This window comes from Scylla paramamosain, chromosome 8 (assembly GCF_035594125.1).
Source record: "Scylla paramamosain isolate STU-SP2022 chromosome 8, ASM3559412v1, whole genome shotgun sequence".
Classification (NCBI taxonomy): Eukaryota; Metazoa; Arthropoda; class Malacostraca; order Decapoda; family Portunidae; genus Scylla; species Scylla paramamosain.
The window spans coordinates 15,959,540-15,986,039 of record NC_087158.1 but is presented as its reverse complement, the minus strand read 5'-3'; the positions used below and the strand labels follow the sequence as shown (position 1 = coordinate 15,986,039).

The following is a 26,500-nucleotide window of genomic DNA, read 5'->3' as shown; positions in this document are numbered from 1 at the left end:
TGGGGGGGTGAGAAAAATTGGCGGAGACGTCTCAGAACACCTAACTTCATAGAAGCTGTTTTAGCTAGAGATGAGATGTGAAGTTTCCAGTTCAGATTATAAGTAAAGGACAGACCGTGGATGTTCGGTGTAGAAGAGGGGGGACAGTTGAGTGTCATTGAAGAAGAGGGTATAGTTGTCTGGAAGATTGTGTTGAGTTGATAGATGGAGGAATTGAGTTTTTGAGGCATTGAACAATACCAAGTTTGCTCTGCCCCAATCAGAAATTTTAGAAAGATCAGAAATCAGGCGTTCTTTGGCTTCCCTGCGTGATATGTTTACCTCCTGAAGGGTTGGACGTCTATGAAAAGACGTGGAAAAGTGCAGGGTGGTATCATCAGCATAGGAGTGGATAGGACAAGAAGTTTGGTTTAGAAGATCATTAATGAATAATAAGAAGAGAGTGGGTGACAGGACAGAACCCTGAGGAACACCACTGTTAATAGATTTAGGAGAAGAACAGTGACCCGTCTACCACAGCAGCAATAGAACGGTCAGAAAGGAAACTTGAGATGAAGTTACAGAGAGAAGGATAGAAACCGTAGGAGGGTAGTTTGGAAATCAAAGCTTTGTGCCAGACTTTATCAAATGCTTTTTATATGTCCAAGGCAACAGCAAAAGTTTCACCAAAGTCTCTAAAAGAGGATGACCAAGACTCAGTAAGGAAAGCCAGAAGATCACCAGTAGAGCGGCCTTGACGGAACCCATACTGGCGATCAGATAGAAGGTTGTGGAAGTGATAGATGTTTAAGAATCTTCCTGTTGAGGATAGATTCAAAAACTTTAGATAAGCAGGAAATTAAAGCAATAGGACGGTAGTTTGAGGGATTAGAGCGGTCACCCTTTTTAGGAACAGGTTGAATGTAGGCAAACTTCCAGCAAGAAGGAAAGGTAGATGTTGACAGACAGAGCTGAAAGAGTTTAACTAGGCAAGGTGCAAGCACGGAGGCACAGTTTCGGAGAACAATAGGAGGGACCCCCATCAGGTCCATAAGCCTTCCGAAGGTTTAGACCAGCGAGGGCATGAAAAACATCATTACGAAGAATTTTAATACGTGGCATGAAGTAGTCAGAGGGTGGAGGAGAGGGAGGAACAAGCCCAGAATCGTCCAAGGTAGCGTTTTTAGCAAAGGTTTGAGCAAAGAGTTCAGCTTTAGAAATAGATGTGATAGCAGTGGTGCCATCTGGTTGAAGTAAAGGAGGGAAAGAAGAAGAAGCAAAGTTATTGGAGATATTTTTGGCTAGATGCCAGAAATCACGAGGGGAGTTAGATCTTGAAAAGTTTTGACATTTTCTGTTAATGAAGGAGTTTTTGGAGTTGGAGCTAGTTGGAGAACAGACTTGGCATGGTTCCGGGCAGAAATATAAAGTGCATGAGATTCTGGTGATGGAAGGCTTAAGTACCTTTTGTGGGCCACCTCTCTATCATGTATAGCACGAGAACAAGCTGTGTTAAACCAAGGTTTAGAAGGTTTAGGACGAGTAAAAGAGTGAGGAATGTACGCCTCCATGCCAGACACTATCACCTCTGTTATGCGCTCAGCACACAAAGATGGGTCTCTGACACGGAAGCAGTAGTCATTCCAAGGAAAATCAGCAAAATACCTCCTCAGGTCCCCCCAACTAGCAGAGGCAAAACGCCAGAGGCACCTTTGCTTAGGGGGATCCTGAGGAGGGATTGGAGTGATAGGAAAAAGATAAAGATATGAGATTGTGATCGGAGGAGCCCAACGGAGAAGAAAGGGTGGACAGCATAAGCAGAAGGATTAGAGGTGAGGAAAAGGTCAAGAATGTTGGGCGTATCTCCAAGACGGTCAGGAATACGAGTAGGGTGTTGCACCCAATTGCTCTAGGTCATGGAGGATAGCAAAGTTGTAGGCTAGTTCACCAGGATGGTCAGTGAAGGGAGAGGAAAGCCAAAGCTGGTGGTAAACATTGAAGTCTCCAAGAATGGAGATCTCTGCAAAAGGGAAGAGGGTCAGAATGTGCTCCACTTTGGAAGTTAAGTAGTCAAAGAATTTCTTATAGTCAGAGGAGTTAGGAGAGAGGTATACAGCACAGATAAATTTAGTATGAGAATGACTCTGTAGTCGTAGCCAGATGGTGGAAAACTCGGAAGAATCAAGAGCGTGGGCACGAGAGCAGGTTAAGTCATTGCGCACATAAACGCAGCATCCAGCTTTGGATCGAACATGAGGATAGAGAAAGTAGGAGGGAACAGAAAAGGGGCTACTGTCAGTTGCCTCAGACACCTGAGTTTCAGTGAGGAAAAGAAGATGAGGTTTAGAAGAGGAGAGAAGAAGAGGTGTTCTACAGATTGAAAATTAGATCTTAGACCGCGAATGTTGCAGAAGTTAATGAAGAAAAAGTTGAGGGGGGTGTCAAGACACTTAGGGTCGTCGACGGAAAGGCAGTCCGACCTGGGGACATTTATGGTCCCCCTCCCCAGATGGGGACTCCGAGGCTGGTGTAGGAGTCGCCATGATTTTAAAATTTTTTGAGTGAAGGGGTGTGTGTGTTATTAGGTGCTTGTAGTTTTGTGTGGAGGAAGAGAGTTGTCTTTAGAGGGCAGGCTGTGACTACCCCCTTGTGTTGTGAGACACAAAGGGGAAACATTCAGTGAGGTCACAGCTGGGTTTAATAATAAGTTCACAGCACCCCCTGAACAGTGCTTTAGACCTCACTGGGAATAATTATCGTTTCGGCAGGTGTCTACTCCCTGGTTGGGAAGTATAGAAGTGCATTTTTCTGTGATGGAGGCTGAGCGGGATGGGAGGATAGGATAGGATAGACGGAGAGGCGGTATGAGTGTCTTGGGTAGTGGGAGGCTCTGTTGGATGAGGGAGAAGTGTGGGTGGTGGGGGGTAATAGCATGGATGGGAAGGAGAGAAGGACATTTTGGATGATGGGAGACAGACTGACAAGGGAGAAAGAGAAGTAGGAGGCGTATGGATGGTAATGGTGGGCAGAAAGTGCTGGAGGGGAGGAAGAGTGGGGTATGGAAAGGCATCAGTGAGAGATGGGTGGGATCTATTCCGGAAAGGAGGAACGTCAGTCTTAAAAGAAAGATTGCCTGGAGAAGCGCGCCTCGCTGCTCCCTTTGCGACCTGCACGTTTGGCGACACGGCGTCTGGCTCGGGGCGGCTTGGCTTGGCTCGGCTGGGTATGCCTGGAAGTGCTTGTCAAGGCTGCAGGTGGCGCTCGCTGATTTATCTTTCTGGCGGAGTTCATGGAAATGCGTTACTGGTTCCTGCCTCTTTTTTTCTTTTACACTAGGAGGAAGAAGATCAGGGATGCAAAAAAATAAATGAATATATAAATAAAAGAATTGGAAAAAGGCCCAGTGAATTGTCGCCTCGGCAAGAAGTGTTGAATAAAAAGATTTCCAATTCAAAGTTAAGTTTAATTCCTGAGAGGTCTTGATACTCTTCTCTTGAAATAGTTGAAGTCAATGAATATTTTATAAATGTAATAGTGAGCGCTTTGTGTGTGTGTGTGTGTGTGTGTGTGTGTGTGTGTGTGTGTGTGTGTGTGTGTGGGTTATTGTACTTGCCTGATACATTAATGGTGCAATACGTACTTATTTGATGTACATTAATGACATGTGTAGAGGAAATTAATTAAAGCTGTTATTCAGCCCTGTATTCGAGAAGACAGAGGTGTCATTGGCACTATTTTTTCACCTATATGGCAAGGCAGGTGTTGTGTGCATTATCACCAACATCTGTATATGGAACGTTGACATATTTTTCCTTAATAACCAACCACTCTAAGACATCTTTTCTTGTTCTTCACCGCCCTCCAAATAGTGTACCGCCTAGAGCTTGCAAGATCTAGTATTTTTCTTTATCCCTTTCTTCCTTGTAGTTGTTTATCAAAATTCTATATATTACTTTTAGTGTGGTGATTTGTTGCATATAGCAGTGAAAGGGTTAAGAGTGTAATTAGCGACAATAGTTCACCTGCAATAGTGGACAGGTGTTGTTGTTGTTTAAAGCTTGAAAGTAAGGCCAAAAACTGCTAATGATTTACCTGTTTTAGCAAGGCGAGGTTTTGCTTACATTGGTGGCATCGTATGTTGAAAATTTAAACTGCAATTAGCGTTAAAGATTGATTTGCATTTTTTTTTTTTTTCAAGCTGTCCAAGGTCTACCAACACAAACCTGAGTAAAAGCTGCCTTCACTCTTTGACTCTTCCCCTGGTAAATTCTGGAGCACTTTGCCTGATTCTGTACCTCCTCCCCTCTTACGGCATAAACTATTTCATGAAAGGAATATTGAGACACTTGTACCGTTGAATAACACAATCCGATTGGAACCAGTTCTTATATACACCTTTTGTAGAGCGTCTATAAAATGGGCCTTTTCTAGCTCTTAGTAGGCACTTTCCTTGGTTTAAAAAATGCAGTTCAGCAAAAGAGGAGGGGGAGGAGAATGAGGAGGAGCAGGAGCAGGAGGAGGAGGAGGAACAGGAAGAGGAGGAACAGGAAGATGAGAAAAAAGAAAAAAAAGAAGAATAAAGGAATAAAGAAAAAAAGAAATAAAAAAGAAAAAGGTGATGATAATGAAAACAACAACAACAACAACACCAACACCAACAACAACAACAACAACCAATAACAACAACGAACCAACTAACCAACTATCCAACCAACCAAACAAACAAAAAACAATAATAAATAAATATAATTACACACCAAAAAAAAAAAAAAATTAAAAAATTAAAGGAAGCAGGAAAACTCATTCCAATCTCACCCCTGCAGTATTTCGTCCCAAGTGGGGTGGGTGGGTGTCCTTGACGGGGCACCTTTAAAGGGCAGAAAGCGAGGGGACTCAAGACCGCCTCATGACCCTGAAAGAGACGACCAAGGCTAACCAAGGTGTAGGAGAAGAGAGAGAGAGAGGAGCTGATTTTTTTAGGTATAAGAAGAAAAAAACAAGGAAAATGAAAGGGTAAAGAAATTGTTGCTTAATTACTGCGTGTGCAGAAAAAAAATATTAGGAAAAAGGATTGTGCTTGGTGTTTATAGTGTGGCCATGTGCATGTGTGTGTGTGTGTGTGTGTGTGTGTGTGTGTGTGTGTGTGGTGCTTACAGGTGATGCAGATAATTAGGTGGTGTTGAAAGGGTGCACGTGAAGCGGGAAGAGGTAGGGTGGTGAGTGGGAAGGGTGCAGGTGTCAAGATTGCAGGTGTTATGTGTACAGGGCATGTGATGATAATGTGTTATGGTGATGATGTGTAATCGTGGTTATGAGCAGGACGCACTTACCATACTTGTAATTACACGTGTTTATTTATTTATTTATTTATTTTTTTATTTATTTATTTTTTTTTTTTGGGGGGATGGGGTGTGGGCGTGGCATTGTTATGTTTTACTTTTTGTTAGTTTTTTTAGGCCACACCTGTACTTTTATTTCTCTACCATACCTTTTTTCTATCTTTTTCCCTTTTCTGCTTTTTTTTCTATTTTACTTTGTTACGTTATATGTATTTCTTTATCCTTTTTTTTTTTTTGTTTCGGCTTACATGTACCAGTGATTTTTTTTATTTAACTTTCTCACTCCGCCATACTTTTTGTCTGGTCCTGTTCTCTCTCTCTCTCTCTCTCTCTCTCTCTCTCTCTCTCTCTCTCTCTCTCTCTCTCTCTCTCTCTCTCTCTCTCTCTCTCTCTCTCTCTAACTCTCTCTAACTCTTCCCTTTCCGAAATTCAGTAGCAGCATTTCGAAAACATACATTTGAGGGAACAGAAAAATAAGAAGCAACGAATAGAAAACTCTTGAAGAATATATGAAAATGTATAGAAATTACATGAGGAGACTTAAGAACAATTGCATTTCAGAAAAAAGCACAACAAATCATTGGAAAACCCACTGCCACTCATCTAGCTACCCACCACCCTCCCTCAGCTACCACCACGACCCACATACCCACCCACCACTCAACACTACTCCCCTCCCTCACCACGAACACCTTACCAACCAAACCATCACCCCACATCACCCTCCTGCCCACCATCACCGAACGCCCTCACCATCACCCACAACCTCACCCACTATAACTCACCCATTCAACCACCACCATTGCTTACCTATCACCCACGCACATCCCTTCACCCATCCAACCACCTCCCCCATGATAGCCTACATATCTCACGCGCGAAGTACTGTTGCTGGGTGTTTTTGGATGCAGGAACCAAACTCGTGGTCCATATGTCTGGTGGCACGGCTCATGACGCCTGTGAACTCTGCGGGGCGTGACGGGAGCCAGTTAACGCCCTCAGCCACTCACGCATCCTTCTCTTTCTCCCCGCACAGTGCTTGTTCCTCGTGTTTTTTTTTTTTTTTTTTTTTTTGAGATCGTTGAAAAACAGTAATTGTAAGTGAATGAATATGTAAAATCAGTGTGTTTGGTGGTGTTTAGTTGATTGAAATGATTATTTATTTTATTTGTTTGCTTACATATAAATATTTTTTTTTGGGGGGGAGTTATAATTAGAGTTGTTGGTGGAATGTTTACTCTCTCTCTCTCTCTCTCTCTCTCTCTCTCTCTCTCTCTCTCTCTCTCTCTCTCTCTCTCTCTCTCTCTCTCTCTCTCTCTCTCTCTCTCTCTCTCTCTCTCTCTCCCTCTCTTCCCTCTCGCCCTCCCTCCCTCTCGCCCTCCCTCCCTCTCGCCCTCCCTCCCTCTCTCCGTTACTCCTCCCCCCAGCTCGGCATAATCACATTACGTATCCTTTCTTTCATTCCCTGGTCGTGTAATTCATCTTTTTATTAGTCCGCCTCGCAGCTCATCCCCGCAGCCTCGTTTTCTCCCGCAGCGATCAAATCCCCGAGTGACGCTGCCGACCGCTGCTCATTTCCGCCCGTTTTATTCCTCATCTCTTTATCCTTCCCGAGACTTAGCGACGCTCAAATCTTCCTCCACCGTCGTTAGCTTCGTCTGGTGATAGATTGATAGCGATTGATGGTGAGAATTTTAAGTAACGATAGCTGATGATTTGTATAGACAGTAGTTTGTCAGTGATAGTGGTAGTAGTTATAGTGAGTGTAGTAGCGATAGTTGGTAAATATTTGCAGCACGAGTTAGTGATAGTGATGGAGTAATGGAGAAAGTTATACGCACGTAAGGGTAGTTAAGTAAATATTTGCATAGAGACTAGTTACTGGTAATAAAAATAGTTAGTGAGAGAGTGAGTAATAACTATAAATAGTTACATACACAGTAGTTAATGACAGTTGGTAGAAGAAAGCAGTGAACAACAGTGTGAGGGATTGTGGAATGAGTGATGCTGCACCCCAGGCTGGACAGGTGGAGGGCTGGAGGTCTCTCTCTCTCTCTCTCTCTCTCTCTCTCTCTCTCTCTCTCTCTCTCTCTCTCTCTCTCTCTCTCTCTCTCTCTCTCTCTCTCTCTCTTAATCCCTTAGGGTGAAAATAGAGAGGAGGAAAAGGGAAAGAAAAATAAAGGTTGCAAACGAAGGAATGATTAGAAGAGAAAGAAAAGAGGGGAGGAGGAGGATAAGGAGGAGGAGGAGGAGGAGGAAGAGGAGGAGGAGGAGGAGGAGGAGGAGGAGGAGGAGGAGGAGGAGGAGGAGGAGGAGGAGGAGGAGGAGGAGAACGAGGTGGAAGAGGACGAGGAGAAATGGATGAGGATACGAATTTAATCGGTAAACTATTCTCACGGTACAAGAGAGAGAGAGAGAGAGAGAGAGAGAGAGAGAGAGAGAGAGAGAGAGAGAGAGAGAGAGAGAGAGAGAGAGAGAGAGAGAGAGAGAGAGAGAGAGAGAGAGAGAGAGAGAGAGAGAGAGAGAGAGAGAGAGAGAGAGAGAGAGAGAGAGAGAGAGAGAGAGAGAGAGAGAGAGAGAGAGAGAGAGAGAGAGAGAGAGAGAGAGAGAGAGAGAGAGAGAGAGAGAGAGAGAGAGAGAGAGAGAGAGAGAGAGAGAGACAGGGAGAGAAATTGCCTGTCCTATCGTGTCATCAGTTTCCCGTACAATGATAACACCATGTAACAAAATTTTAACTTTTTTTGTCTTTGATCAGTAAATGTTATTTCGTAATTGTTTTTATCTAGAAATCAAAGAAAATGAGAACTATTCCCTTTAAACTTTGTTTTATTTTAAAACTAACCTGTTATCTTATATCCAGACCTTATGTGATCCAGTGCCACACTGCTCTGAGCTCCCCGTACCCACTCCTCTAGAGAGAGAGCAGCAGTTTTTAGAAAGAAAAAAACAGTTTAGAAAAAGTCACTGATCCAGATTTCAGAGGAGCAACTGAGGAGAGAAACCTTTACTACCCAAGCCAAAATGACGTCAACGACCTGATAAGAGATCTTGATCTCACAGAGTCAAATGCCGAGCTTCTGACGTCAAGACTCAAGCAGTGGAATTTTTTAGATGAAAGTGTGAAAATATGAGGTCAGAGAAAGTGTCACCAGCATTTTCAAGCCTTTTTACTCGTCAAAATGAACTTTGTTTTTGCCACAATGTGACCGGTCTGTGTGAGGCAATTGAAATCGCCTGTAACCCCAACGAGTGGCGACTCTTCATCGACAGCTCGTGCAGGGACCTCAAAGCAGTGCTGCTTCATAACGGGAACATGTATTCATCTCTTCCCCTCGCTCACTCTTTCCAGCTCAAAGAGGAATACAACAGTGTCAAGATCTTGCTGGATGCCTTGAAATGTGAAGAGTACGTGTTACACAGTGTAATGAATGCATGGTATTGGCGTTTTTTGGGGGGCTGAATTTTTGTCAATGGAGGGAAGGAGAGAGAGAGGAACGTGAGGTATATGGAAGGAAATCAGGAGTAGAAATGGATGGAGGGAGGTAGAGATAGACGCGAGGAAGAAAATGAAGAGAAAGAGAATGAAGAAGTGAATGGGTGAATGGACGTGAGAGATGAAAACGAGGGATGGAAAATGTGGTGGAAGGGAGAGAGAGAGAGAGAGAGAGAGAGAGAGAGAGAGAGAGAGAGAGAGAGAGAGAGAGAGAGAGAGAGAGAGAGAGAATAGGAGGCTGGGTAATGTGTATGGAGGGAGAAAAGTGGAGGTACAGCGCGGGAGAGAGGGAAGGAGGAAAAGAAGGATGGGCAGAAGGGGGGAGGGAAGGACGGAGGCAAGCGAGGAGGCAGGACTTAGCAAACTGTGATGCAAAATGAAAGGAAGTGTTTGGGAGGTGTTTGGAGTCACGTTGGTAGTGGTTGTAGTGATGGCATGGTGGTGAGTGTCATTTAGGTGGTGATGGAGGTCGTTTAGGTGGTGATGGTGGTAGTTTTGGTGGTGATGTTGGTGGTTTTGATGGTGTTGATGGTGGTTTTGGCGGTGGTGATAGTAGTAATTTTGGTGATGACGGTAATAGCCATAGAGGTGAAACAAAGTGACGGTTGTGATAATGATGGTTGCTATGATGCTAATGAGAGATTATGGATGAGTGATATTAAACAGCGATTGACATTTTGATCCTTCGCTAAGCTGCCCTGCCTGACATCAGTACAGACCTTGACACCAGCTGGTTTCAGGGGAAAACAATATACGCGCTTATTTCTGTCTATTTTCACCATAACTCCATCACTAACTGTCCATGTGTTGTATATTTAGTGAATGACGGATCTTGCCCCTAGCTCGTTTTCTTTTTCCCTTTTTCTTTTCTTTCTTTTAACTGTTATGTTCATATTTTTTTCTTTTTTTCTTTCAACAGTTGTAATATTTTTCTTTCTTTTTTTTCTTTTCCTTCTTCCAAATACTGCCATCATGTGTAGAAAAAGTTATAGTATTAATGCAAGTCGTAGCGGTGATGAGGATGTGGTGGTGGTGGTGATGATAGGTTCCCTTGCAGTAATAACGGTGGTGATGGTGGTGGTGGTAGCAGGTCCCTAATCAGCCACACCTGACCAGCGCGGCGGTGACAGGTGATGGTCAAGCTCCTCCACTAATTACCGTGCGTGAGGCGTCACCTGTGCTCACCTGGATTGCCAATAAGCGCTCTCTCTCTCTCTCTCTCTCTCTCTCTCTCTCTCTCTCTCTCTCTCTCTCTCTCTCTCTCTCTCTCTCTCTCTCTCTCTCTCTCTCTCTTCTTTCCTTCCCATCCTTTCCGCCTCCACTCTCTTTCCCTTCCCTCCCTTCAGTTTCCTCTCTCCTTATCTCCCTCTTTATTTCCCTTCCTCCTTCCATTTCTTCCCTTCTATATTCTCTCTCTCCCTCTTCCTTCCCTCCCTCTTTTTATTCTTTCACTTCTGTTTCTTTCCTTTTTTCCTTTTTTTCTCTCCGTGTTTCTATTATTTCCATTATGTTTCCTTTCCTTCCCTTCTAATTCTTTTCCTTCCATCCTCCCTTCTCCCTTCCCACCTTTTTGTTTCCCTTCCCTCTTTTCCACTATTCCTACCTCTGTTTATTCTTCATGTCTTTTTCCGCCTGTTTTTACTTCCTCGCTCCTTCTCCATTGTCTTTTCTCACACTCCTTTACTCAATGTTCCTCCATTTCTTGCTTTTTTTTTATCTTATTTTATGTAATTTCTATTTTCTTTGCTGCGTATGTTTACTCTCTCCCCCTCCCAACCCTTTCCTCTCTCTCTCTCTCTCTCTCTCTCTCTCTCTCTCTCTCTCTCTCTCTCTCTCTCTCTCTCTCTCTCTCTCTCTCTCTCTCTCTCTCTCTCTCTCTTTTACTACGCATTTTCCGTTTCTCTTCTTTCCTCTTTACCACTCAGCCCTTCTTCCCTCTTCTTTCCCTTCTTTACTATGTCCACCCATATTTTTGCTCGTTTCCTTCCCCTCTCAGTCTCTTTCTCTCCTTTTATTGTTCATTCTCTGTCGTTTTCCTCCTACCGTCTTTTGTTACTCCGTCTCTGCTTTTGCTTCTTCTGCCAAACAATTTTTCAATCTTTGCCTCTCGTGTCCTTCTTCCTTTATCCTCTGCTCGACGTCTTCCTTTCATTCTTTCAACTTTTGTTTCCACCTTTCCCTCCTTTTTCCATCATACTAACCTCCTCTCCTTATTTTCTTCATTCTTCTTTTCAGTCTTCATATTTTTCTCCTTTTTCCCTTATCTTTTCTCCTTACTCTTTTTTTCTTTTTCTACTTCAGTTCTTCCGTTTTTTCCTCTTTCATATTAATCTTCTTTTCTTAGTTTCCTCATTCTTCGTCGCAGTCTTTCTCAGTCGTATTCTTTTATTTTTTTCTTCACCTCATTCACTCTCACCTTTTCTTTTTATTTTTCTTCTTATCATCTCTTTTCTTTTTTTGTACGTGTCTTCTTCTGTTTCTTTTTCCGCCATACTGATCTCCTCTCTTTACTTTCCTCATTTTTTTTCCTTCCAGTATTCATCATTTTTCATTCTTTAATCTTTATCCAACTTCTTCTTTCACTTATTCTTTCCACTTCTCTTCTCTTTTTCTTTTTTTTTAGTTTTACACCCCATTTCTTGCATTCCTTTTATTTTCTTACCTTACACAATCTTCTACTTCCCCTATCTCTCTCTTTACCTCTTTCCATCGCCCTCTTACCTGTACTGTCCTACGTATATCCCTCTCTCTCCCTCCCTCCCTCTCTCTCTCTCTCTCTCTCTCTCTCTCTCTCTCTCTCTCTCTCTCTCTCCCTTCATCCCTTCCTTCCTACTACTATCAATCATACCATCATCCTCTATCACATACAGTATTAGCCTCCGCCATCATATCCCAAATACAGCTTATTTTCTATGGTTACCTGTGATAATAGACACACACACTCTCTCTCTCTCTCTCTCTCTCTCTCTCTCTCTCTCTCTCTCTCTCTCTCTCTCTCTCTCTCTCTCTCTCTCTCTCTCTCTCTCTGAAGATATTTTTTTTCACGTTTACTGGCGTCAGAAAGAGAGAGAGAGAGAGAGAGAGAGAGAGAGAGAGAGAGAGAGAGAGAGAGAGAGAGAGAGAGAGAGAGAGAGAGAGAAACACCACTTCCAGCATCACACACACACACACACACACACACACACACACACACACACATACACACAAAGGTGGGCTGCAAATAATCGTCCCATTTCCCAGAAGTAAGTGGCGATCGCACCTGAAAATTTCTGTATTATCACCTTGAGGCCACTTCCGGGGGCCATTCCGAGAGAGAGAGAGAGAGAGAGAGAGAGAGAGAGAGAGAGAGAGAGAGAGAGAGAGAGAGAGAGAGAGAGAGAGAGAGAGAGAGAGAGAGAGAGAATCAGGTGTGGTAGTGTTTCTGTAACTACTTACCTTGTTCTTTTTTTTCTTTTTGGTGGTGATGGTAGTAGTGATGGTGATGGTGATGGTAATGGTGGTGATGGTAGGAGTGATGGTGATGATGATAATAGTAGTGATGGTAAGACAGCGTGAGGGAAATGGAGGGAGAGAAAAGTAAAGGAGAGTAAAGGAGAAATGGCAACGAGAGAGGAGACGAAGAAAAGTTAAAACAAAGCAAGGAAGAAGGGGAAAGGTAAGAAAGGAGTGGATAGACCAATGAATAAGAGAACGAGTAAAAAGGAGGTAGAACAGAAGACACTAGTAGGCAATAAGAATAGGAAGAGTGAATAAACCTAGTGAATAGAGATAAAAAGAGAGATAAAAAAGGAGGGGAGTCTGGAGGAAGGGGAGGACAGTACCATAAAGAAAGGATGAGAGAGGAAGGGAGCAAAGGAGGGAGAATACAAATAAAGGCAGTGAGAGAAATATTGCGGGTAGAGACACTGGAAAAATGGGACTAGAGAAAAGGGAGGGGAAGGTTAAATAAGCGAGAGAAAACGGAGGCAGAAGATTGGTCATGAGAAAATAACAAGGCGCCAAACACTTGTATTAGCCTTTTTGTGGGTAGACCTTCCCCCCCCTCTCTCTCTCTCTCTCTCTCTCTCTCTCTCTCTCTCTCTCTCTCTCTCTCTCTCTCTCTCTCTCTCTCTCTCTCTCTCTCTCTCTCTCTCTACGCAGCGTTTTACTTAATGACATTTCCCAGCCGCTGTACGAGTGATTTCAATAATCCTTCAATGGCACACGAATGATGACAAGCTCTGCGGTGATTGCGTCCCGTGTTTCATTACTCAGGCCACCAGGCAATCGTTTCTCTATTGTGTGTTTCTGGGAAGGAAGGAACGCGCACCGCAAGGAGAATCAGATTAAATTGAGTACTCTTAACTGTATTTACAAAGCTCTGAGCACCACCATATATAGAGTTTTGAGCATCTAAGGCTCTGCAAACACACCTATGGCAGCCGCTACTCGCACAAGACCTTGAAATATAGTGGTGATGAATAAATTAATCGATAAAAAAAAAAGGAGAAAATTTTAAACAATGCATTTTCTGTGTTACATTTAGGATTTGAAGTATAATGTAATTTCATCTTGGCAATTAATAGCTATCAAAGCCCCTGTTGGATATTTAATAATTTATGTCAATTGGTCTGGCGAATTTCATTTTAATTTCTAGTCACCAAGTATTTATCATTTTTTTCGTTCATTTATTAATTCATCTATTTATTGAGTTGTGTGTGTGTGTGTGTGTGTGTGTGTGTGTGTGTGTGTGTGTGTGTGTGCTTAAATAATCATATTTCTTGGACGTCTTATTTAATACCTACGAGTTACAATATCATATACATCTTACAAATGCTTAAGTATAATATGATAAGCAAGTAAAATGAGCAAGACAGCATTTTATACACAACACATTAAAAAAAAAAAATCTAATTGTATAACATCTTATCTGATCCTTAAGAGTTATAATATCATGTACAATATTCTTTAAGGAGAGTCCAAGTGATTAAGTACAGTCTATATAGGCAGGTAATATATAAGCAAGGTAGCATTTTATTTACAACACAAGCAAAAGAATGCTCTCATTTCACGTGAATAATTGTCTCCCTCAGCCGCGGCCTCACATTCCCGCCAGTACCTGAATATTACATTAACACATGAGGGATACAGCTGGTTATTTCCCGCCCTCCTGGGACGCCTCAGGGACGGTAGCTGCTCTTCTAATTAATTACTCGCTACATAAATAGTTCCTTCTCCCGGCTCTTGCCTCTCCTTCTCCTCCTCCTTATTCTCCTCGTTCTTCTTCTTCTTTTTATCATCTTCCTCTTCCTTCTTCACCAACTACTATTCATCATAAGGACTACCACCACCACTGCCTTCTCTTTTTCTTCCTCCCCTTTCTCCTCCTCCTCCTCCTCCTCCTCCTCCTCCTCCTCCTCCTCCTCCTCCTCCTCCTCCTCCTCCTCTCTTCTTTTCTTCCTTCTCTTCTTTCACTTGTCCTACATTTGTTCCTTTTGATGACTTTTAATCGCATTCCTGTCATAGATGTTTTTACCTTTCTCTCTCTCTCTCTCTCTCTCTCTCTCTCTCTCTCTCTCTCTCTCTCTCTCTCTCTCTCTCTCTCTCTCTCTCTCTCTCTCTCTCTCTCTCTCTCTCTCTCTCTCTCTCTCTCTCTCTCTCTGGAAATCCTCCCTCCCAAACTTGAGACGCGTGCAATGAGACAACTTTTTCCTCGTTCCCTTTAAAAGTTCTCCCCCTTAATGTTTGGGATCACAAATTACGGAACAATTTCTCTGATAGTCTGTATAAAACTTGGAGGGACACGCCAGAAACTACGGCATTGCTACGGTGGCTCTCTCTCGCTCTCTCTATCTCTCTCTCTCTCTCTCTCTCTCTCTCTCTCTCTCTCTCTCTCTCTCTCTCTCTCTCTCTCTCTCTCTCTCTCTCTCTCTCTCTCTCTCTCTCTCTCTCTCTCTCTCTTTCGTGTTGTTTAACGCTTTCACTATTAAGCCTTTGAATATTAATGACAGTACAACATATTTTATCTTAATTAAATAAACGTACATATATTTAAAGAGCAAAAATTAAACCACATAATCTAAAAGGCATTAACTTGATCACTACCTAGATCATAGGTCATTGTTCTTCGATAATTAACCCTCAACTTACACCAGATCTCTTTAGAGGAAAGAGGAACTTGAAAGGAAAAGAGTTAAGTTTCTTCTAAATGTATCTATATATTTTTTTTTATTCATACTTTTTTCTAGCCACGGTGATCCTCTGTACATTCCTAGTGGCAGGACGCACATAGAGAGAGATCCAGCAAGTAGTGGTACATTCCGGAGTCTCTTTTGTTGCGTCCAGTACTGCGCTTGTTGGCTGATTCAAGTCCCTAATGTAGCTGGAGCAGATGTGTGGGACTAAAAGTGATAATTACCTTTGTCCGTATTCCTCTCTCTCTCTCTCTCTCTCTCTCTCTCTCTCTCTCTCTCTCTCTCTCTCTCTCTCTCTCTCTCTCTTTCTCTTTCTCTTTCTCTGTTTGTCCCTTTCTCTTTCTCTTAAACTCACACGCGCACGCAGTACGACACCACCAACCACATTTACATAAATTAAAAAGCTCAAGTGTACTCTGAGCTTATAAGAGAGAGAGAGAGAGAGAGAGAGAGAGAGAGAGAGAGAGAGAGAGAGAGAGAGAGAGAGAGAGAGAGAGAGAAGGAGAGCAAGTTAATGGAATAGCTAGCCGACGAAAAATCCCGCAAAATGTTCCTACGCTATTAACTCTCTCTCTCTCTCTCTCTCTCTCTCTCTCTCTCTCTCTCTCTCTCTCTCTCTCTCTCTCTCTCTCTCTCTTTGGAAACCAGTGTAATATACCCTTTCTCCTCCGTGCCGCGCCCATCGAGTCCATCCCCTTCTCCTCTAATGAAAGGCTGCCAAGTCCTTCCCCCTCCCCTGCCTCCACCAGTCACTCGGAAGACGGTACAAGCCAGGTGAAGTGACGTGCTGGCTTGAAATCACCACCAAGAGGACGACGAACTGGGTACGAAAGGGACGCAGGTACACACACGCACTTACGAATATACCTGTCTCGAAGTCCTCTTGTATGTACCTTACCTGGTTGAATCCTTTTATGTGTATTTTTTAAGGGTCCTGTTTGAGGGTCGGTTGTGTGTGTGTGTGTGTGTGTGTGTGTGTGTGTGTGTGTGTGTGTGTGTGTGTGTGTGTGTGTGTTTCTTTTCTTCCTTGGTTTTGGTTGTTTTGTTGTTTGTTCTTCTTCTTGTCTTCTTCTTTGTCTTCTTTTCGTTCCCCCTGGTTCTTGTGCTTTTCATCTTCCTCCTCATCCTCCTCTTCCTCCTCATGTGTTATTCAGTGTCTTTCAAAATATGTTTACATTATGAGGTGGAAAATATGAGGACGTTATACATAATTAAATTAGGTGAGAGCAAGAATAGATTAAGGAAGGTACGAGTTGTGTTTCAGGTATGCGTTGATATTAGATCATCATTTTCTTTTCTTTTTTTATTCTTTCGTTCCACTGTTTTTTTTTCTTTCTTTTTTGTTCTGTTTCTATTTACACTTTTTTTTCTTTTATTTTGTGTCATTATTCTTTTTTTGTTTTCTTTATTATCTATCTTCCTTTTTTGTCTACTTATTTATTGTTGTTGTTGTTTGTTGTTGTTTTTGTTGCTGTTGTTGTTGTTTTTCCTCTTTTTCCTGCCCTTCTTTTTTCTTTCTTCTTCTTCTTCTTCTTCTTCTTCTTCTTCTTCTTCTTCTTCTTCTTCTTCTTCTTCTTCTTCTTCTTCTTTGCAATGGCGTTTGTTGGTCCTCTAAAGCCTTCCCTGCCACCACTTCTTCCTCGCCTTCAACCCTTTCCCTCCTACTCCTCTTCCTCCTCCTCCTCCTCCTCCTCCTCCTCCTCCTCCTCCTCCTCCTCCTCCTCCTCCTCCTCCTCCTCCTTCTCCTTCTCCTTCTCTTTCTCCTCCTCCTCCTCCTCCTCCTCCTCCTCCTCCTCCTCCTCCTCCTCCTCCTCCTCCTCCTCCCCCTGCTCTTCTTCTTCCTACTTCTCTTTCAGTCCAACCCTCATTCAGTTTTTCTTAAGCTGGACTGTAATCATCACTACGTAAAATTCTCTCTCTCTCTCTCTCTCTCTCTCTCTCTCTCTCTCTCTCTCTCTCTCTCTCTCTCTCTCTCTCTCTCTCTCTCTCGGCTCAGTTCACCTATTTGGCTCCTGTTGCTTCAATGAATGGGTCTTGACAATGAACGACGTCTGAGAAATGGACGGAGAAGGATGGGGTTGAGGAGGAGGAGGAGGAGGAGGAGGAGGAGGAGGAGGAGGAGGAAATATACAGAAGGGACATATACGGACACTGAAATATAAAGTGGGAGGGGGGCGTGAATAAGGAAACTCTGGAATAAATATAGAAAACGGAAGGAGCGAAAAGAAGGCAAAGCAGGGGAAAACAGGATAGGAAAGGAGAGTTTGGAGGAGGAGGACGAAGAAGGATATAGACGCAGACTGAATTAAATGAAAAAAAAAAGAAGAAAATTCGGAGATACTTAGTTAAATATAGGAGGTGGAAGTAATCAAAAGAATAGACAAAGAAGGAGGAGAAGGAGAGGAAAAGAAAGAACCTGAAGAATACATAAAGAAGGAGGAAAAGAAGGTACGAAACAAGGAGGTGGAGGAGAAGGAAGACAAAGAAGTAGACAAACGGACACTGAGATGAAAAAGGGAGAAGAAATAAGGAAACAATGGAATAGATTTAGATGGAAAGGAGCGAAAGTGTTGACAAAAGAGGAGAAAAAGAAGATACGAAAGGAGAAGGAAGGTGAGCAGAAATAAGGAGGAGAAGGAGAAGGAGGAGGAGGAGGAGGAGGAGGAGGAATGTAGACGAAGACTGAAATGAAAAATGGGAAGAAATAAGGAAACTAGGAGAAAAGAAATGAGAAAGAATGAGACAGAGAGATAGATGATCCTGAGAAGGAGAAAGTGAATGGAAAAAGAGAAAATGCAAAGACGTGAGAGAGAGAGAGAGAGAGAGAGAGAGAGAGAGAGAGAGAGAGAGAGAGAGAGAGAGAGAGAGAGAGAGAGAGAGAGAGAGTGTGTGTGTGTGTCTTAACTATATGTAAGAGGATAAAAAAAAAAGACAGTGCACGAACCAATAAGCTTTTAATGGAGTTGGGTATGATTATTTTAATTTCTAAGCTTCCCTCATTCGGTTTGTATTCATCTCTTTCTTATTTTTTTATCTCACGTTTCCTTCCTAACCGTTCTATCGCTGCAAGAATACACTGCCACATTTCTTTTCATCCACTGTATTCCTGCTATCCAAAAGTGATCTCAGTCAAACCTCTTGTCCTCTCCACTCTTGCACTGACGACTCCACCCTTCATTTCTCAACGTCATTTGGGAGACGCTCAATTCACCAGGAATGAAACAGTTCACGCGGACCAACCACAGAATATCTAAATTTTCATCCTTGTATTAATTCAGAACAGTGTAGGAGAGACTTCGTGTTACCCAATACCTCGAAAATTTAATTCCTTTATCCACTCCCACGACAGAACCTTCCAGACAACTATTTCCTCTTCTCCACTAACAGGCACTTGACTCCCTCTTCTACATTGAATTTCCTTGGACTGTGCAAGATATATGTATACATCTTATTCTTGTTACGGAAGTATTTAGTCTCGTGTTGCGCAATATTGTTTCGGAAGTGTCTAGTGTCTGAATCTTAACGTTCATCAATGGCAAATCAAATCCTTCATAGAACTAAGTGCAAAATAAATGTGTACCTTATTTTTTTTTTTTGTGTGTGTGTGTGTGTGTCACAAGTATATTTGATTTTTTTTCACCTTGGTAAATTTCTCTGACACAATATGAAGGAACGGTAAAGGAGAGAGACAGAAGTAGAGAGAGAGAGAGAGAGAGAGAGAGAGAGAGAGAGAGAGAGAGAGAGATACAGTTGTAAGGATGGAGAGGGGGGTGATGAGCAGAAACAGAGACAAAGACAGAGAGGAGAGTGGGCTGAAGTATAAGAGCGCGCGTGGGTTGTGTTGCTGTTGTGCTGTGACCTTGTTTTGTCCTCGGCATCGGCTTGATACAGATTGAATTCGTGCCGGGGTGAGGCGACGGTGGATGCTGAGGAGGAGAAGAAGAAGGAGGAGGAGGGAGATGATGAGAAGGCGGGGTAGTAGTTTGTGAGTTTGTGAAGGGAAGATGATGTGGTGGAGATTCTAATGTGGAAGTATCAATGTGGAGGTGAGAACGGGAAACTGCCAATACAGAGTGCCAATGGGAAGGTGGCAATAGAGAGAAGTGGGGAGATGCAACTACAAGGAGACTCCGAACCGTGTGGTGCTGAATGGAATGGAGTCATGGAGGCAGAATAATGATGTTATTGACTTGCGTAGGATGACGTGGTAAAGAGACAGAGGAACACAAAGGGGAAACAACCAATAGCAGACCTTTTGGGGCGCGAGGCTGTTTGTGATACGCTGCGCTATCTGAAGGAAGAAACGAAGGAGGAGAAAGAGGAGAAGGAGGAGGAGGAGGTAGAATGGGATATGAGAGGAAGGGGAAGGTTGATGGGAAAAAGGTGGAATTGAATGGTATGTAATAGAAAAGTGATATGTAATGGGACCAGTTTGGAATGGTACACGATATGGGATGGAATGGTTTACTAAAGAGAAGTATATACGAAAGAGATGGGATGGAAAAGGAAAGGCATTAATAAAGAATGATGAAAAAACCTACTAAAAAATGAGAGGAAACAGGAAAAGGGCATGAAAAGGAATGGAATGATAAAGGAATAGAGATAAGGATGAATGAGATGGGATAAACAAGATAAGAAAGAGACGAGAAGTGAGACTGAATGGTAAACAGAAACTGATGGAATGCCATGTGATGAGAAAGAATGCGAAAGATACCGCAAATGGGACGAAATTATAAGGAAAATGAAAAAAAATAAATGAGACTGGAAAACAACACAAAATTAAAAGAAACCGAAAGAGATGAAACAAGAATGTACAGGAAATGAAACGCAATAAAATGAGACATGGAAAAAGAAAGAAAGAAAAAATAAACTAAAAAAAAAAAGAAATATGATGGAATACGAATGGGAAGGAAGATGGAACGATAGGGAAGGATGTGGCACTAGAGGGAGAGAGAGAAAGAGAGAGAGATCTGAACAATACCCTTGTTGAATATATATATATATATATATATATATATATATATATATATATATATATATATATATATATATATATATATATATATATATATATATATATATATACGTGTATATTATCGTTTCCATTTTTTTTCTCTCTTTTTCGTGGCGAGTCTTTCCATTATACATATTGGATGACGACACTCCAAAGTCCATTGCAATTTTAGAGTAAGTCCTCTCTCTCTCTCTCTCTCTCTCTCTCTCTCTCTCTCTCTCTCTCTCTCTCTCTCTCTCTCTCTCTCTCTCTCTCTCATGGCGTCATTTTCATTCAAGTACTTCAGCCCTTTCTCTCTCTCTCTCTCTCTCTCTCTCTCTCTCTCTCTCTCTCTCTCTCTCTCTCTCTCTCTCTCTCTCTCTCTCTCTCTCTCTCTCTCTCTCTCTCTCTCTCATACATTTACATTCATTAATTATCTCTGTTTTTTTCTCTTAATGAATCTCCTTTATCTTTGTCTCTCTCTCTCTTCCCCTTCCCCTACTCTCTCTCTCTCTCTCTCTCTCTCTCTCTCTCTCTCTCTCTCTCTCTCTCTCTCTCTCTCTCTCTCTCTCTCTCTCTCTCTCTCTCTCTCTCTCTCTCTCTCTCCTTGTCTCGAAAGTCAGTGATGTGATTGTTTTATTTACATTTGTTTGGAAATTGGTATTACGTTATTACAAGTTTACTGTTTTCTTGTTTATTCTGTTGTTTAGTGAGTGAGTGAGTGACTGACTGACTGATTGACTGATTGACTGACTGACTGACTGACTGACTGAATGACTGACTGACTGATTGACTGATTGACTGACTGACTGATTGGTTCGATATTAAGTGCGTGAGTGAGTGGATGAGTGTGTGTGAATAGGTAAATGAATGAGCGATTTTTTATTTTCATTATTATTTATATTTACAAGCAACATCACGACTACACACACAGACACACACACACACACACACACACACACACACACACACACACACACACACACACACACACACACACACACACACACACACACACACACACACACACACACAAGAAAAAAAAGTAAAAACATACATACTTCCAATAATTTTAGTGACGAAAAAAAATATAAAGAAAAAGCCACAAAATTTCTCAGCATCGTTAATCTTCTCGAGAAAAAAAAATGTCCATAAAATGAATTAGAAAAATGAAGTAAAAGTCATTGAACATTTCCAGACTTCCTGCTCCATTTCCTTCCATTTTTTCACTGGTTAGTTTTCAATATACTCTCTCTCTCTCTCTCTCTCTCTCTCTCTCTCTCTCTCTCTCTCTCTCTCTCTCTCTCTCTCTCTCTCTCTCTCTCTCTCTCTCTCTCTCTCTCTCTCTCTCTCTCTCTCTCTCTCTCTCTCTCTCTCTGGCATGTGCAGTTGCTACCTTTTAAGAGAGAGAGAGAGAGAGAGAGAGAGAGAGAGAGAGAGAGAGAGAGAGAGAGAGAGAGAGATGGCACCACAAAGAGGTCTTCAATTATGCAAACAAATGAACAAAGAGTACCAAAATGCATTATTCAGTGTGCACAAATTAATATTAAACAAAACAAACAAACAAAACAAACACAACGAGAACTGCATCAAATATAATTATACAAATACAATCATTACGTTACTGTCTGAAGGACTGTTTGTGTGTGTGTGTGTGTGTGTGTGTGTGTGTGTGTGTGTGTGTGTGTGTGTGTGTGTGTTATAAATGTTATGTTGAAATGTTTAGATATTTCTTGTTTTATTTTCTTTGTAATTTTTGGGGGTATATTTTTATTTATTTTGTTTACATTAATATTTAACCTGCTTATTTCTTTATGTATTTGTTTATTTCTTTATGCATCTTTTTTTCAGCAGTATCATAAATGTATCTATTTATTTCTTTCATCACTAATTCATTCATATATTTATTCACCCAGACGGTCACTTACTTTCAACATATATATTCGTCCATTCCTTTATGTCTTCGCTTTTGAATATATTATGAAAACCTTCACATTTATACATTCCTTCACATTTATATATTTCTTCATGCATTTTTCTGTTCACACATTTTACCATCAATTTATCGTGGAGTCTTTCTGTATATATTTACCATTCGTCTATGTATCTTGTATTCTATCACTTCTTATTTTCCCTTGGGCTTGACACACTATTTTATCTGACCCTTGATATTTGATACACATTTTCAAACCTTTGTATCTTATAATTCATGTAACGATCTTATTACACGTTTCAATTCATCTATTTTTAAAAACCTTTGAGAGCGAACGTTCCATAACGGGTTTTATATAATTATCTTATCCTTTTGTGGTACATCCCTGACTCGTATCCTTGCCGTGCCGTAAACAGGGAGAAAATGTAATGACGATACTGAAAAAGAAGAAGAGGAAGTGGACGAATTAGAAAATGAAGGAGTGGTCGAAAGAGAAAATGGAATGGTCATAATGAAGAAATGAAAGGAAGGAAAATACAATAGCGATAATAAAGAATAAGCAGAGGAAAGAGAAAATGTGAGAACGATACTGAAGAAAAAGAAAAACAAGAACAAGAAGAACAAGAACAAGAAGTGGAGGAAAAAGAAAAGCCCCTTCCTGTAGAAAAAGTGGAATGTGGACATAGAAACTTGAATTACAAAGAAAGTATCGAAGAGTAAATAAACTAAATAAACAAAAATGATAAAAAATGGTGTAAAAGAAAAAGGGAATTGAAGTGTGGATATTGGAAGAGAAATTAAAGAAAGCATATAAAACTGTACTTCTTGTGTGAACATAGAATTGGAAAGGAAGGAATGAAAATGAAACTGATATTGCTATAAAGAATTACAAATAAAGTGCAGCTATACAGAGGGGAAGGAAAGAAAGGAAAGGAATTAAACCAGAAAGGGAAATGAAAGGAAAGAAGGGAATAAATCTCCTTTTGCTGTGAAAAAAAAGAGGAAATAGAATATGAAGGTAGAGAAGGAAACATAGTAAACGAAAACTAAAAGTAAAGAATTGAAGCGCAATATCGACACATAAATGAAGGAAAGAGAAAACCAGTCCGATATAAAAGGGGAAAGTCAAGTTTGAACATAGAACGAGGAAATAAAGATTAATAACAGAAAAAACAACAAATCCTGTTACAAAAGTCGAAATAAAAAAAAAAAACGAAACGGGGAAAACTAAACAAATGCAATTTCACATTTACAGATCCAGAGTTTGGTCGAGTTACCCAGTAAATATGTGAAGAAAACATCGGCAGCGGGGATCTTGAGGTAACTGAGACGGCTGAGCGTGTGTGTGTCATTTCCTCTTTTTGTCACTCCAGACTTTGTGCAGAAGAACGGATGAAGAAGTTGAGGACACGTCTTGTGGCTTTGTATTCCTCTGTTTTTTATCTCTGGCTCTCTGTCACTTCTTTATTTCTCCATCCTGATTTTGGTTTTACTTGCCTGTGTATCAAGAGGTTTTTTTTTTTTTTGTTTCCTATTTTTCTCTCACTTTTCTACCCTTTTTTTCTTTCTATTGTTCTTGGAGGTTCCGTATTTCTGGATTTTTACATTTGTTTCACTCTCTTATTCGCTTCTTCCTGATTCCGATGATTTTTGTTTTCTGTTATCTCTCTCTCTCTCTTTCTCTCTCTTTCTTTACCTTTCTTCCATTTTTATTCTTTTCGACGGTTCAGTATTTTTGGATTCTTTTATTTGTTTCTCTCTCTTCTTTACATATTCCCCATTTCTGTTTTCCGGTGAGATTATGCTTACGCAACTTTTACAATTCGTTTCCCTCTCGCTTTTATTCAGTTCTTCTCTTCCTTCTCTTTATCTTCGCAATTGTGTGTTCATCATTTATCCTTGGCTTTCTCTTCTTTCATTACATTTCCTTTTCTCCGGTTTTGTGGGGAAATCTGTGGTCTGTAAGTGGGCAGACTAAGAAGGATAAAAATATATGAGATCTGATTTCATTTGTAGAAGATAATGAATGGTGTGTGTGTGTGTGTGTGTGTGTGTGTGTGTAGGTAATACAATATAAAGAAGGGATTAAGTATATTACCTTGTTGATCATAACCTTCACGTGAGGAGAGAGAGAGAGAGAGAGAGAGAGAGAGAGAGAGAGAGAGAGGATTCTTTGTTAGTTATTGTTGAAAAGAAGCGCACTGAAGAAAAGGAGGAAAAAATAATTCTGACGGAAAATGAAGCTTCGTAATTATTTCCGCATCTTCTTAGACAGAAAAACAAATGAAAAGGAAGCAATGAACTGAACAAAAATATACAAAAAAAAAAGAAGAGAAATGGAATGATAAATGAAAAAACAAACTGATCTGGTGGAACAGCGAATAGGGAAAGAAATAAAAAATCATGTACTCACATATCAAAAAAGGGTCACTTGGAAAGATACTGAATAAAAACATACGTAAATTTCCGCTTTGAAATCTCTTGTTTCGCTTTTTTTGTGTGTGTGTGAAGGGAAAGCGACAAATTAGCGCGTCTCTCTCTCTCTCTCTCTCTCTCTCTCTCTCTCTCCTCTCTCTCTCTCTCTCTCCTCTCTCCTCTCTCTCTCTCTCTCTCTCTCTCTCTCTCTCTCTCTCTCTTACGCATTCTTGGCCGGCATATTTCACACATTAAAAGCAATAAATAAAGTGACAAGAAAAGAAATTTAGTTTAAATAAAAAAAAATATATAAGAGACAGACATACAACAAAATATATACATAGATTTTTTAATGTCTTATGTTGCTGAAGGGAGGTGTGTTATTCCCCACCACCACCACCACCACCAACACCACCACCATCGCCACCACCACCATCGCCACCACCACCACCATCGCCAGTTTCATAGCCACCATTATTATTTACACTACCATCACCATCACCACAACTAATACGGCCTCACAACCATCAATATTTTCCCTCCACTACCACCTCCACAACAACAGCCACAATCACCAATACTTTCCCACGAACCACAACCACAGGCGCTACCACTACAACCACACTCACCACAACCACCACCACCATTTACCACCAACAGGAGCAATATGTGTCGCGTCCTTTGAATGATGCGTGAAAGGAAAGGCTACAAATATAGACAATAAAAGTGGGTACTGCCTGGAGGGGGAGGTGGAGGAGGAGGAGAAAGGGGAAAGAGGAGGAGGAGGGAGAAAAAAGGAGTGCAGTGGACGTAAGAATGAGGTGAGGTGTAGCGCAACTCCTGACGTCAAATCCGTGCTAACCTGAGGAATTGATGCGTATACCTCAGATTAGTAAGTGGTAGTAGGAGTAGTAGTAGTAGTGGTGGTGGTAGTAGTAGTAGTAGTAGTAGTAGTAGTAGTAGTAGTAGATGTTACGACAATGGGAACACGATCTCTCACCTGCAAGCTTTCGACACAGGTTATTTATTGCACTTGTGTCCAGCGGTGGATACATGTCCGTGTTATGAAATGCTTTGCTCTCTCATCACGACAATTTTCAAAGTCCACAGAGATGATTCGCCAGGTTCTCAAGACTGTTTCTTTGTTTTTAATAATGTAGAAATTTTGTCACTCTGCCGCTATAGCCATAAAAATTCTTAAAAACCCATGTAGCTTCAACTAGAGTCATTTGAAGGAAGTAAAGGTGCGGACAGAATTTCATAATATGGTACTTAGGGACAAGACATACAGGGTGGAGTGACGAATCAGGTGACGTGTGCTGCGTGATGCAACGGTGACAAGGGATGTAAGGGATGTAAGATTAGTGTTTGTCGCGCTGGTGGGGTTTCTAAGTATTGAGAGAGATAGATAAATAGATAGATAGATAGATAGATAGATAGATAGATAGATAGATAGAGAGAGAGAGAGAGAGAGAGAGAGAGAGAGAGAGAGAGAGAGAGAGAGAGAGAGAGAGAGAGAGAGAGAGACGTGATGATCTATAGCGCTTACTGATATTGGCATCTCTCTCAGCACATCATACACATCTGGCAACACACTTAGTAAATATTTAAGAGAGTACTCATGAGGATGTATGTACCCTACCACAGGAACCTCTGACTTTTATGAGAAAACGAAGGATCTTTGCTCTTCATGTTCTAGTTGACATTGTTGCTCACAAGTCAGACCTTAATAACGACATCTGAAAGGGAAAGGAAAAATAAGAAACAGCAACAACCAGCATCCACCGTAACAAGCAGCAAGAGTATCAAGACACATTCGAATCTAAATTGGCCAACTTTCTTCTCTTCTTTTCTTCTGTAGATATATTTTTTGGGAGCAGCCTTATGAGCGCCTCAGTGGTGCAGTGGCTGGGGCGCCCGCGCTGCAATATCTCCGGGCCCTAGTTCGAATCCGGCCGAGAGGCAGTCGGCGCAAAGCTCACTCAGGTGTTCATTCTTCCTTCAGCTTGGTCAATAAGTAGGTGTCTAGGGAAATTTAACTGTGAAAAAACCAGATTGGACAATGTCGCTGTGTCCTTAGCTAAGGCACGTCATCCACCTGACTCAAATTTATCCTTCTTGACATCTCTTTAGGGACTGGCGCCTTAATGGACCGTATTTTTTTTTTTTTTCTTT

The 26,500-nt window shown here is 41.4% G+C and overlaps 1 long non-coding RNA gene across 1 annotated transcript in view; it reads left to right on the top strand.

Moving 5' to 3' along the window:
* Positions 1–26,500, top strand: part of LOC135102860 (uncharacterized) — a 195,846-nt gene that overhangs the window by 1,045 nt on the left and 168,301 nt on the right. The gene's annotated exons all lie outside the window — the stretch shown is intronic.